Source organism: Parambassis ranga, chromosome 7 (assembly GCF_900634625.1).
Source record: "Parambassis ranga chromosome 7, fParRan2.1, whole genome shotgun sequence".
NCBI lineage: Eukaryota > Metazoa > Chordata > Actinopteri > Ambassidae > Parambassis > Parambassis ranga.
The window spans coordinates 16452655-16464192 of record NC_041028.1 but is presented as its reverse complement, the minus strand read 5'-3'; positions in this window follow the sequence as shown (position 1 = coordinate 16464192).

Sequence of the window (11538 nt, the reverse complement as noted above, 5' to 3'; positions counted from 1 at the left end):
TTAAAGGCTGCGTTTGGAGGGAGCTCTAAAGGTCTTTTTTACAATAAATGCATGTATGTTGGAGAACGCAGTCAGAGGAGATGGAGGTGTGGAGCCGACCTCATTTGTTTTCTGTAGCACAGTACACACAGCAGTGAAAAGGGGGACGGATGTTTCTTGAAACCTACAACATACTGGGAAGCATCCAGCACTTCTGGAATACACATCAGCCTTTTCACTTTTATTTCCTTATGTCTCAGTTTTGTTGTCCCAGCATTTTCTGCACTGCCTCTCTTCACCTCCTCACTTTCCAAGTTTTCATGTGTGTTTTTGCTTATATTGATGCATCACATTTAATATAAGTACAAAGGAATCTAAAGATGTGACCTCACTCTTGTTTTCATCTCTGCTTCCTTCTTACAGATCAGGTTCCCAGCCATCATGTGATATCAATGTTTACGCTGCATCCCTGAAATGGATTTGTGATATTTTGCCCATTATTCTCCAGATTCTGTCTGCTCATTGAAAACATTTTTAGTATGGTGGCTCCTCTGTTTGAACCTGCTCTGTAATCCCCCATCTCCTCCCAGATGTCCTTCTGCTCCATCCATTAACAGTCATGACAAAACTTCCCCTCTTCCACTAAGTTTCATTCTTCCAAGTTCCCTGTCACTTTTTCCACCCAGTTTCTGTTTGACCTGTTAGCACGTGTTGACTATTACAGGCAGTGAATCATCTGCATCTGTTTGAGTGTTCACAAAACATCCTGAGGCTGAAATAAACACAAGCGAAACTCATCAAATAAAGGGCATGCCAGACAGCTAAAAATACAGAAACTACTTTGCCAAGACCTGCTGGCAATTGATCACAAATTTCGCTATGTTGCAATGCCCCCCCGTCATCCTCACACTACCTCCTACTAAGGACTTTAGTGACTGTATCCATGCAAATACTATCATTATGTTAACATAAACATTAGCATGGACCATTAGCATAACCATGTGTTATCAACCATATATGCATGGCTCATGGTCCTATTTATACTGTTGAAAACAGTGGACTCCAGCAAATACTTAATTTCTAATGTTATGATACTAACATTTTTTCTCATAATATTAAAGCTTACCGGTCTCTGAGTGCACACATGCATGCAGACAGACTCATGTATATGACGTCCATTCAGCATTCGACAACCTTCAGCAAATCAGAATGGCTCAGTCATTCCACCTACACTCCAGTCTGTCACCTGTCAAACCTGTCTTCCATTTTCCTCTCTTTTTGTCCCCCCACTTGTTCATTACACCTCTAACCTCACTTTTTTTTACTCTTTCAACCTATCTATCCACTAACTGAACAGATTAGCGTCCTTGAAAAACTAATTTTCATTTCATTCCTACGATCAGATCTATCAGTCACCCCCCCCGTGCCCTTTTAATCATGTACATTTCTGTCTCCACTGCCTCTTCCTCTTCCAAGGCCAAAGCTATGTTTGCACTGCATGTAGAGCAGACATAAATTAATCATCACAATACATTATACAGGACTGATTAATGCATGTTGTTAAAAAAAAAATGGATTTGACTTATTTTTCCTCTGAATTCTGAAGTATACATTACGTGTTTTTTCACCTTTCTAAGCTCTACCACATCCTACCACCGGTGTATAAATACAAAGGAAGTTCAACCAGATACCCTGGTTGTTAAAGGTCTGCCACTTGAGTTGTAATGCAGTTAACTGTGTCTGAGAGCGCTAACAGGGACATGAGCGGGCGTGTATGACGCACACTTACGCAGGTCTGTTCATTCAGCGTTAACTGGCCGTCACAAAATGAACCAAGTGACCTGTGCAGGTGTAGAAAGGCAGACCACCTGACCACACACATATAGTGTTGTGTCTGTACGAGACAAAGCACTGAATGAGTCTGCTAATGCACAACAGACATCAAGTGATTGATGTTCTTCTGTCTGTTTCTTGTTTTTCTCCATCTGTTGTAATCTTCTCTGACATGTCCACTGATGTAATGTGTTTGGTTCAGAGTTTTGCAAATGACCAAATCATGAATGACTATATTAATCACTGCGTAATGCGTAAGGAATATTTCACTTTGTAGGTTTACAAAAAAAACACATTTTCAGTCGAGATACATCACATTTGGATATTTCACTAGCTGATTCATTTGCATACAACTACCGTTCAAAAGTTTGGGGTCACCAGGCCAGTTCTATAGCTTCTCTGATCAACATCACAGTTCAGCTGTGCTAACATAATTTCATAGGAGTTTTCTAATCATCAATTAACCTTTTTAACACGATGGTTAACACGATAGCTAACACAATGTACCATTAGAACACAGTAGTGATGGTTGCTGGGAAAAGGCCTCTGTATACCTTTATATATATTCCATTAAAAATCAGCCTTTTTCTATCTAGAATAGACATTTACCACATTAACAATGTCTAGACTGTATGTCTGATTACTTTAATGTTATCTTTTGAACGGTAGTCTACATACTTTGTGGCACTAATTCTGTATGATGTTTTAGCATGTTGTGTTGTTAACCACTTTAGGAGGGGTGCTGGTCACTCACTGTTGGACTTTCACCCTGAAGACTTTGGCGGAGCACCACTCCTTTGTTTTCTTTTAAAATTACAGCATTGGCTTTTAATCAAAAACTACTTGGTCTGGTTAAAGTAAACATTCGTCATGGTAATGAGTCCCACCTCATCTAGGATTTTGCCCCTTTTCACACAGAGGCCAATACAATTCTGAAAATTTAACTCACTTTTGCTCGTTCCAAACAGCAAACAGGGCCTGACGCTTCTCCTTGCTTGATTGTTTTAGAAATATTAATTACATATCAGTCCACAGACCTTTCTATACAATCTGTTCAGCAGCCATGGGCGATAAAGAAAGAAGTCAGTTACACAGCGCAGAATAGTGTGACCTATTGTTCCTCCACTGTAGGCTAACTGCTACAGGAAAAAAATCCTCCCACTCAGGTGGCCTCAAAAAAATCCTGAAATCACATACCAGGACTGACACAACCAACCAACTCATCCACTGGAAGCAATTTCAGGTATGTGATTTGTCAGGATCTATGTGTGGTCTGTCACCCTCTGCCTGCCTCGCGCTCCATGCTGTGGAGCTACTTGGGGGAGGTCTGACCTCGAGTTCCTGTTCTCACCCCTTAAACATACATCTCCCGCTTCTCCTTTATCACACACTGTTTTTTCTGTCCCCGTCGCCGCTTTCACCTCTCCACTCTCTCTTTTCTGGCTCACCATTCAGTCAGCCGTTCTGCTCGGCTTAGCTTCCTTTCCAAACAAACAGCGTTGGTTTTCTTTCTCTCGTCGCTTTTCCTGTTCTTGGTGTACGCACTCGCTGCCTGCTGTGACTGGGTGACAGAGAGCAGTGAACCGCAAAACGACTCACAATATGTCAAATTAGTGCAGAATAGACTGCAGGTTGGCAGTCGCTACACCTGCTTGCATTCATGCCTGTTATTTAGAAAAAAAACACATAACATCCCATCTGAGTTAGTGTGTATTTTATAGCTTCTGACTTAAAATTAGTCATAAAATAATACAGGTTTGTATAATTGCAATGATGCTTCCCATCCCTATCAGGGCCGAGAAATTAGGATCATGTCGAAGATCTTTATGTGAAAATGTCCAAATGACAACCAGAGAGAATTTTCATAAAGGTCCCTTGTTTTAATTATTATATTTTAATTATTATTTTAAGACTTCATGTGTGTATGCTCTTTGCCTGTTTTTGGATTAACCCAGAGTTTAGGTGGCCCACAGTAGGTCAATAATTACATTCACCATACTAACACGGTAAATGTAATTATTGGACTACTGTTTGTTCATGAGAATGTGTATTTTGTTACATGTTTGTTTTGCTGGATTTATACATTATATATACACACAAACAATTGGAGTGCATGGAGGAGGAATTTAGAGGCTACAGCTTGAGAGCTCTGCACAACTAGATGTTGACAATAGTAGTGCGCTGAGGGAGTGCAATGCACTGCAACATCAGACGCATAAAACACACAAACAGGCCCGTGTATACCAAGAAAACATCATTGATCTGACAACAAGTAAAGACTCAGGAATCAAGGGTTTTGCAAGAATTAAAAACCACACTAACCATGACAAGTAAAGGTAAAAATGTATCACTCCATATTAGTTTAAATATAGGTCAGACTCTTCCAGCAGAGTCAGCATTCAGCTCCCTCACACACACACAAACACGCACACAGACTGCAGTCCTTAATGGGGATGAAGTGGACAGGCCCTCCAGTGTAAACCAGTGTCAGGAAGCACTTTACATCAAAATTCATGTCAGGTTGTTTTTCTTTCTATACGGCTCTGCCTCCCTGACAGCGTACTGTACAGAATATGGTGCAGCACGCAGGGATTTCATCTAACCTCATTACAGCATCTTCAGAAAAAAGCACTCTTATTAAATAAGAGTGCACACAGAGGTGGCTGGAGTTACCTAGAAACAGACAGAAGCATGTGCTGATAATCACCTTTGGCTTTCAGGCCCCTTTCTGCCTGAGGGTGAAGGTAAAACTATTTTCCGGGTGTACAGACTGTCCTTATTGAACTGACTATTAATTTGCTTCTTTCTGAGGCTGAAAAAAAGGCAACAGAAAGCACATTTTAACCCAATCATCACTTCACATTGGATCAAGATACGGCACAGAACCAAGAACCACAGCTGCCAAACTGTAAAACCTTCTTACAGAGACAAAATGGACACAGGCATCAACAGGGGAGGGGGGGGGGGATTCTGTTCATGTCTGATGTGTTTCTGTAGTGGAATGTGGATAAATATGAGAGTTACCGGTATACAGTATGTATTACTATACATATTCGCCTCTGCTAAATGCAGGGTGCTCAGATAATCCTTTGATGCAAACAAAGCCACTGTAAATGACTGATCAATTTGTAGAAAATATTAAGCTATTGCTGCAAATCTCACTACATACTGAAAGCAAAGATTCGGATAATTTTGCCAGTCATATAGAAACATTGACAGGGTTCAAGCAGCACTGTATATCAACTGGTATTTTATTTTTGTTAACAAGCATGATTTACTGTATTACACACCCTAAGGTGACTGACTATAGGCGGATATCATCAAGTCAGGTCATTAGCTGCATGCTTTAGCTTCATTCACATCCCACCTCCTTAACTGTCCAAACTGAGAGGCTGCATCCTTCAAAGATTGCATTTATCAGCCTATTGCACAACAAAGTGGCCAAATCTCCCGACAAATGTGCCTTTTTTCCTGGAAAGAAAGGATGTATTGGGTGGAACTTTCCATGTATCCCAAGATTCACTGCCTGGTAGCAAAGCCTATTTTTTTTTTGCAGTATGGACTCTAAAAATGAAAAGACTGAACTTTTAAATGTAAAAATCAAAATTAGTTGCTAGGCAGGAGGAACAGCACATTTTGAGGACATAGGGAAGTCTTCCTCAGAAGACTGTCCACTGTCCTAAACAGTCAGATTCTACAACTGTTGGTGCCACCTTCAAAGGGTTTACACCACAGTCTATGAAGCACAGACCTCCATAGATCATATCGTTTCGGACATGGCTTTTGCCTTTTTTAGATGGAGTCACACTGATTTTTGTAACTGCTCAAATAAAAGGTATTGCAAAGTCGGTAGGCATGGTGGTGCAGTAATTATCACTGCTGCCCCACAGCAAGAAGAATTTGCACGTGTGTATGTTAGGATAACTGAGTACTCTAAATTTGGCCATACGTGTGAGTGGTTGTCTGTCTGTGTCAGCTCTGCTAAAGACTGACGGACTGACTGTACTGTGCCTCTTGCCCATTGACAGCTGGGAAAGGCCTCAGCCCCTAGTGACCCTGTAGTAGAGTACAAAGCAGATCCAGAAAATGAATAGTATTGCAAACTCACCTATTCAAAACACAACATAATAAACCTCAAAACCAATAACATTTTCCTTCCCTCACCTGTACTACTCTGTACCCAGATCTCTGCTGTTTTTTTGCCCAGAGGCCACCCTAGTGTTTCTGGCATGTATTATGTACAGTATACACACTATATTAAAAGCAGAGGAAAGTAAATAAATAAAAAAAAGGGAAAGGGATGAGGGCAGACATAATATATGGAGACATGTCACATGACACAGCTAAATACAGAAGGAAAACAATAGAGAGGAAGAAATACATCTTTGAGGTGCCTCAAATAATATTTCATTTCAGTTTTTTACCACCATACATTCCAGTCCTGCTCATGAAACCTGCAGGCTCTGTGTACATATGTCAACGAACATGCTGTAACCTGTATGCATGTGTGCGTATATACAGTATGAGTTAGCATCTGTGCAGCGAGCATGTGTTTGTGTGCCTGCCTATTTACGACAGCATATCTGTGCCTGTGTATACACGTACGGGAGCGGCGCCTCTCCTATTTCTCGATGACCCCATCCAGATACATCCTCTTACTCATCCAGCATATTTCACTGTGGTATGAGCACCATAAACCTCTCACCGCTGACAGGACTGTAAATCTCACAGTGATGGAGAAGGGAGAACGTGATTGATAACGGGGGGGAACTCAAGTACATTTACTTAAAAATACGTGTTCACTTTGTGGACTCACACACCAATGGGCTGCTTCACTGCAGCTTACGACATACAGTAAGTCTGTCACATGGTTTTCATCACAAGTCGCCTTCAGTTACTGTTACTAATATTCCTGTGTATGAAGTATGAGAACGTGTGAAAGGCAGCACCTAAGAAAAGAGCAACAAAAAAAAGAGATTTATGACACATTTTTGTTACAGCCACTTAGCAGCGGAGTAGAGCAGGGATCTGTTTACACTTTATTTGGGCCACATGTCAATCACCAAAGAAGATTTCATTGTCACGTCTGAAACCGTTGAGACGCAAAAGCTCAAGAAGTAAAGATTTCTTCCAACGACGTGATGGAGGCGAGCTCAGTTTACGCTTTTTTTTAGGCCAAACGCCAATCACTGATGAAAAAAAGGCAACCTCAAGTTAGAAAACTGTAAAAGAAAGTTGCACATTGGGTCTCAGATTTCAAAAGCTGATGGATGGAGTGAGTTGCCCCTGGTCTTGAAATGTAATAACTTACAGAGAGTGTCAGCGCAGGGAGAAAAATGCAGTGTTCAGTGCTGAGGTGTTCAGTCAGATAATGGCAATTATACACAGTTTTTAAAGCAATGTACAACTGGCATTTTGAACAGGACACCATGGTAACTAAAAAAATGGTGGAAAAGCTTGTTGTAGACAGAAGCTTTGCAAATCTGACCAAGTGGTTTCAAAAACAAAACAGTAAAGTGAATCTGACTCAGGATGCAAAGCTGGCTTAGTGCCATTAAACACTCCTTCACCTCTGTTTGCACATTTTGTTGGTCTGACAGCCGAGAGCAAAAAAAAAAAACATGTAAACAGACACCTGGGGGAACATTCCTCATCAACCTGACAACACGTGCACAGCAAAAACAACACTAACAAATGCAGAGATGGTATGCAGATACACACAACTAAGGACAAATACACAAATAAGCTGCAAATACTGACAACACAATCAAATAGGAAACCCAATGCAAATAATACAACACAATGGGTTATTAATGTGTTATAACATATTATCATCTGTTATTAACATCTGTTAATCACCTGTTCTTTTTATTTTATTTTTTTTTCAAAATTCCTGGGCTCATTATTTATTAGCTTCTTGCTAACTGTTAGCATATCCTAGCCAGGTCCATCCATTTTTAAATCCCCTTCAAAGTAATAAATATGATAACGTTTTCTTTATTCAGTGGTGTTGTCTTTAATAGTATTTAATAATACAATACGATGAGTCATCTTTTTATCTTCTGAGATTGCGTGTTGTAAAAAAAAGCTCACTGTCACATGTTCATGAATAAAAGATATCAGACCATGCTCAGAGCAGAGGGACCTAACAGCAGAAGTGATGGGCCGTTGGTTCACCCGGACAGGCACAGACCTGTCTGGCCGGCAGGAAGAGGAGAAGCAGGAGGAAGGAAAGGGCTGAGGTTACCTGTGATCTCATTTTGCCCGAGGCTGCATGGTCAAAACTCACTTCGTGTGGAGGTGTGGGTGAGCAGAAACTGAGATTAAAAAAAAAGGTGTGACATAAAGTTTCAGAACATCCTTTGACGTTTGATCTTGTGACCCTTTTACAAAAAAAATGATCCAGAGATTTTTTTCATGATGTATAAATCAGCCATTTTTATGTACACCACATCATGCTGTGTTTTTTACTAATCTATAATCCCTGAGGTTAACCTGTTGCTTTGCTGTCAGTGTGTATATAGTGAGGAGTTACAGGTCAAAGGCTGGGGGGAGGAGGAGGTTAGAGGCCACGGAGATGAGCAGGGCAGTAAAGACAGAGAGTTGCACAAGCCTGCCTTTACAACCCGAGGGCATGGTATCACATTTATACTTTAAACACAGCATGTGACTCACACACAAGAGGACAGGAACGCATTTCCTTTGTATATTCACACGGCCTCTAACACACAATCTGTGCACGGTGCATCACACAGACATATGCAGTGTGACCGGAGCCTCTGGACCAGACTACACCTACACCTCTGAAAGCCTGATTCCATTTGTGTCTACAAACTGAGAAAGTGTTATTTTATTTCTAGCTTCAGAAAGACTCAAAAAGGAGCATAAACTGAAAATTTGAAAATGCATGAACTGCATTTTCAAATTTTCTTTAGCAATTTATAAGGAAGAGGACAGTTTTTTACAATGTCCTTGGCCTTCCTTCCTAAATCTAACCAAGTATTTTGAAGGCTTGAAGCTATCCAATAATGAAAGTCATAGAAAACAGTCAAACATGATGAAAATAATTTAAAGAACAAAAAAGCATTCCTTATTGCTGAGAAGGTGCCAGATTTCTGGCAGGCAGACTGATAGACTAAAAGACAAAGACTAAAAGAAACATGATTTACAACTGCGGTAGCTCTTTACTAACTCCTGGCAGGGGACGTGTCCAGAGCGTCCGTTTTGCATAGACAGCATTGTTGTTAGGGCTTGTCTGATAGCATTCATCATAGGACAGCTATATATGTCCTGGATCCCACACACACATACACGCACACACCTACTGCGCACAATATAAAATTATACACAAGCTATTGCAGTCATAAAACTGACAAGCTGACACATGTAACATTAACCACATATAGCTCATGTAGCTGTAAATACTTGTTGAAAATAGACAATAGTCAGTAATCTGTAAACATCAGACATTTTAGTTGATGAAGGTGTTTTAGTTTTCCATAGTACAAGTACAACCCTAACTTAAGAGTTAAAACAAACACTTACCTGATCTTGGGGTCCCTCAGGTCCCTAGGTTCATGTCGTTTTCTTTTGTCACACTTGTCACATGGTGAGCATTCTGAGGTGGGCCAATCAGCTTACTGCAGTCATTTCTGTGAGTGGATTCTTCAAAAGGAATTCTGTACAGACAAAAAATAAATAAGCCATCTTTGATCAACAACAGGTGTCTTTCTGTCAGGTCTCACTATTGTAGGATTATTTATAGTTTAATTTAGGTTCAGTGCCTGTTGTGTCAGTGTTTCCCAAACACTGAAACTGGCTGCCAAAACATGATTTGTGCCCCTCCTTAGCATTTATTTATTCATTATAATGGTGTAGAAGAAAACCGGCTCTTTCTCCTTTGTACAGACTCTCTCTCAGTTACCAAAATGTATATAATACATTATCTATGTATCTATATAATTTGGCTTTTTGACAAGAAATTGAAAGAAACATTTTTAATATAAAATAATGTCAATTAACGAATAATATAGTAGGTAAACTTAATGATTGCATAAATATTGACCCCGTTCAGGTCAGTATTCTGTAAATGCACCTCTGTCTGTGCACAGTCTGTGTGGAATGTGGATATGTCCCAGTCTGGCTGATGCATCTGGACATTCTACCTTGCAAAACAAGCTCATGCTACAGTTTGTCCCATTTGAGCCACTGATGCTTTTAACTCCTTCAGAGAGGCCGTAGGTGTCTTGCTGACCTCCCTCACCAGTCTTCTTCCTGCCCTGTCACTCGGTTTGTGAGGAGCTCTAGGCAGAGTTAATCAAGAGTCATACTCCTTCCATTTCCTAATGGTGGATTTAACTGCACTCTGTGGGATCTGTGCCTCCTGACTTATACTTTTCAATGATCTGTATTAAAAGCACCAAAACGGGGATGAAAACCTTTTAAAGACACAACATTGTCTCTATTGTTTCTTGTTTGTCATTCTGTTTATTATGGTTTTTGTTTTTCACAAAAAATGTCTGAGTCAACAAACATACAGTGAAGGTGATAGTGTTAACTGCATATTGTTGACTAAGATATGACCAGGAGTCATCGACTGTGTGTGTTTAAAAAGGTGCGACACGCTGTGTGATGATACCTCGCCCTCAGAGCACACAAACCACAAGCTGGCTCACCATCACATGGTAGAAATCACTGCCAACACTTCCCTGGTACTACAAACACACAATTGTTAAAACAAAATAAGGCTAAAATGTACATTTACAGTAAATTATTCTGGCTCTATTGTCAATAAACGGTTAAAATAATCAGCCTGTATAATGGGTGTTTATGCTTTATTGTATGCAGGTTTATAAGTGGGTGCTTTAAAGAAACCGCACATGCTTATCTTAAGCCTGTGTACTCTGCATGTGAGTGTAGTGTACAAATTTATAATTAAATACATCTGTCTTGCTCATGTCTCTCCTCCTTTATTCCCCACACTTTGCTCCATCCTCTCCCCCTCCCCAGGCCACCTCGGCTTTACCTCCTGCCAAAAGGAAAAGGGAGTGAGTGATCATGCCACATAAGAAAGAAAAGGATTATATGTTGGTTAAAGAATCCTTCCTTCTCAACTAATCCTAAGTGTTTCGATTTTCCAAAGCTGTGTGTGTGTGTGTGTGAGAGAGAGAGAGAGAGAGAGAGAGAGGAAAAGTACTAACTTCGATCCAAGTCCTAATGAAGCTCTGCTGGTGTTTTCATACCTTGCATCTAAAAACTGACCAATGGCTCACAAGGTCACCGTCCAGCCAGGGGGTGGGCTGATCCAATCAAACACAAGTACGGGGGTGGATTATGAGGTGGCGAGAGGACGTGAGGGAAGGAAAAAAAAAGAAGGAAGAGGTGATCCCCCACCCACCCCCACCAAAAAAAAAGCTCCATAAACTCTGGAGTATAATCGGATTCTGAGCAGTTTAGTGGAAATTCTCCCAGTGAAACTGTCTTATTATTATGATTTCTTTGTTTAGTGAATGCCCTTCTCTTGGTGCCAAATTAGGCAGGGGGGGATTATTCTTTTATTCTAACCCATAACACTGAGAAACTGTTTCCTTGGTAATTATGTCTAAGTGCCCTTTGCATAGTTTGGCACATTAGCAGCACAGCGTGAAGCATTATCATCGACTGGTACCCCACACTGCTTCATTTTAGGGAGGCGAAGTAAAAAGAAACACCTCAGCTTTTTGAGTT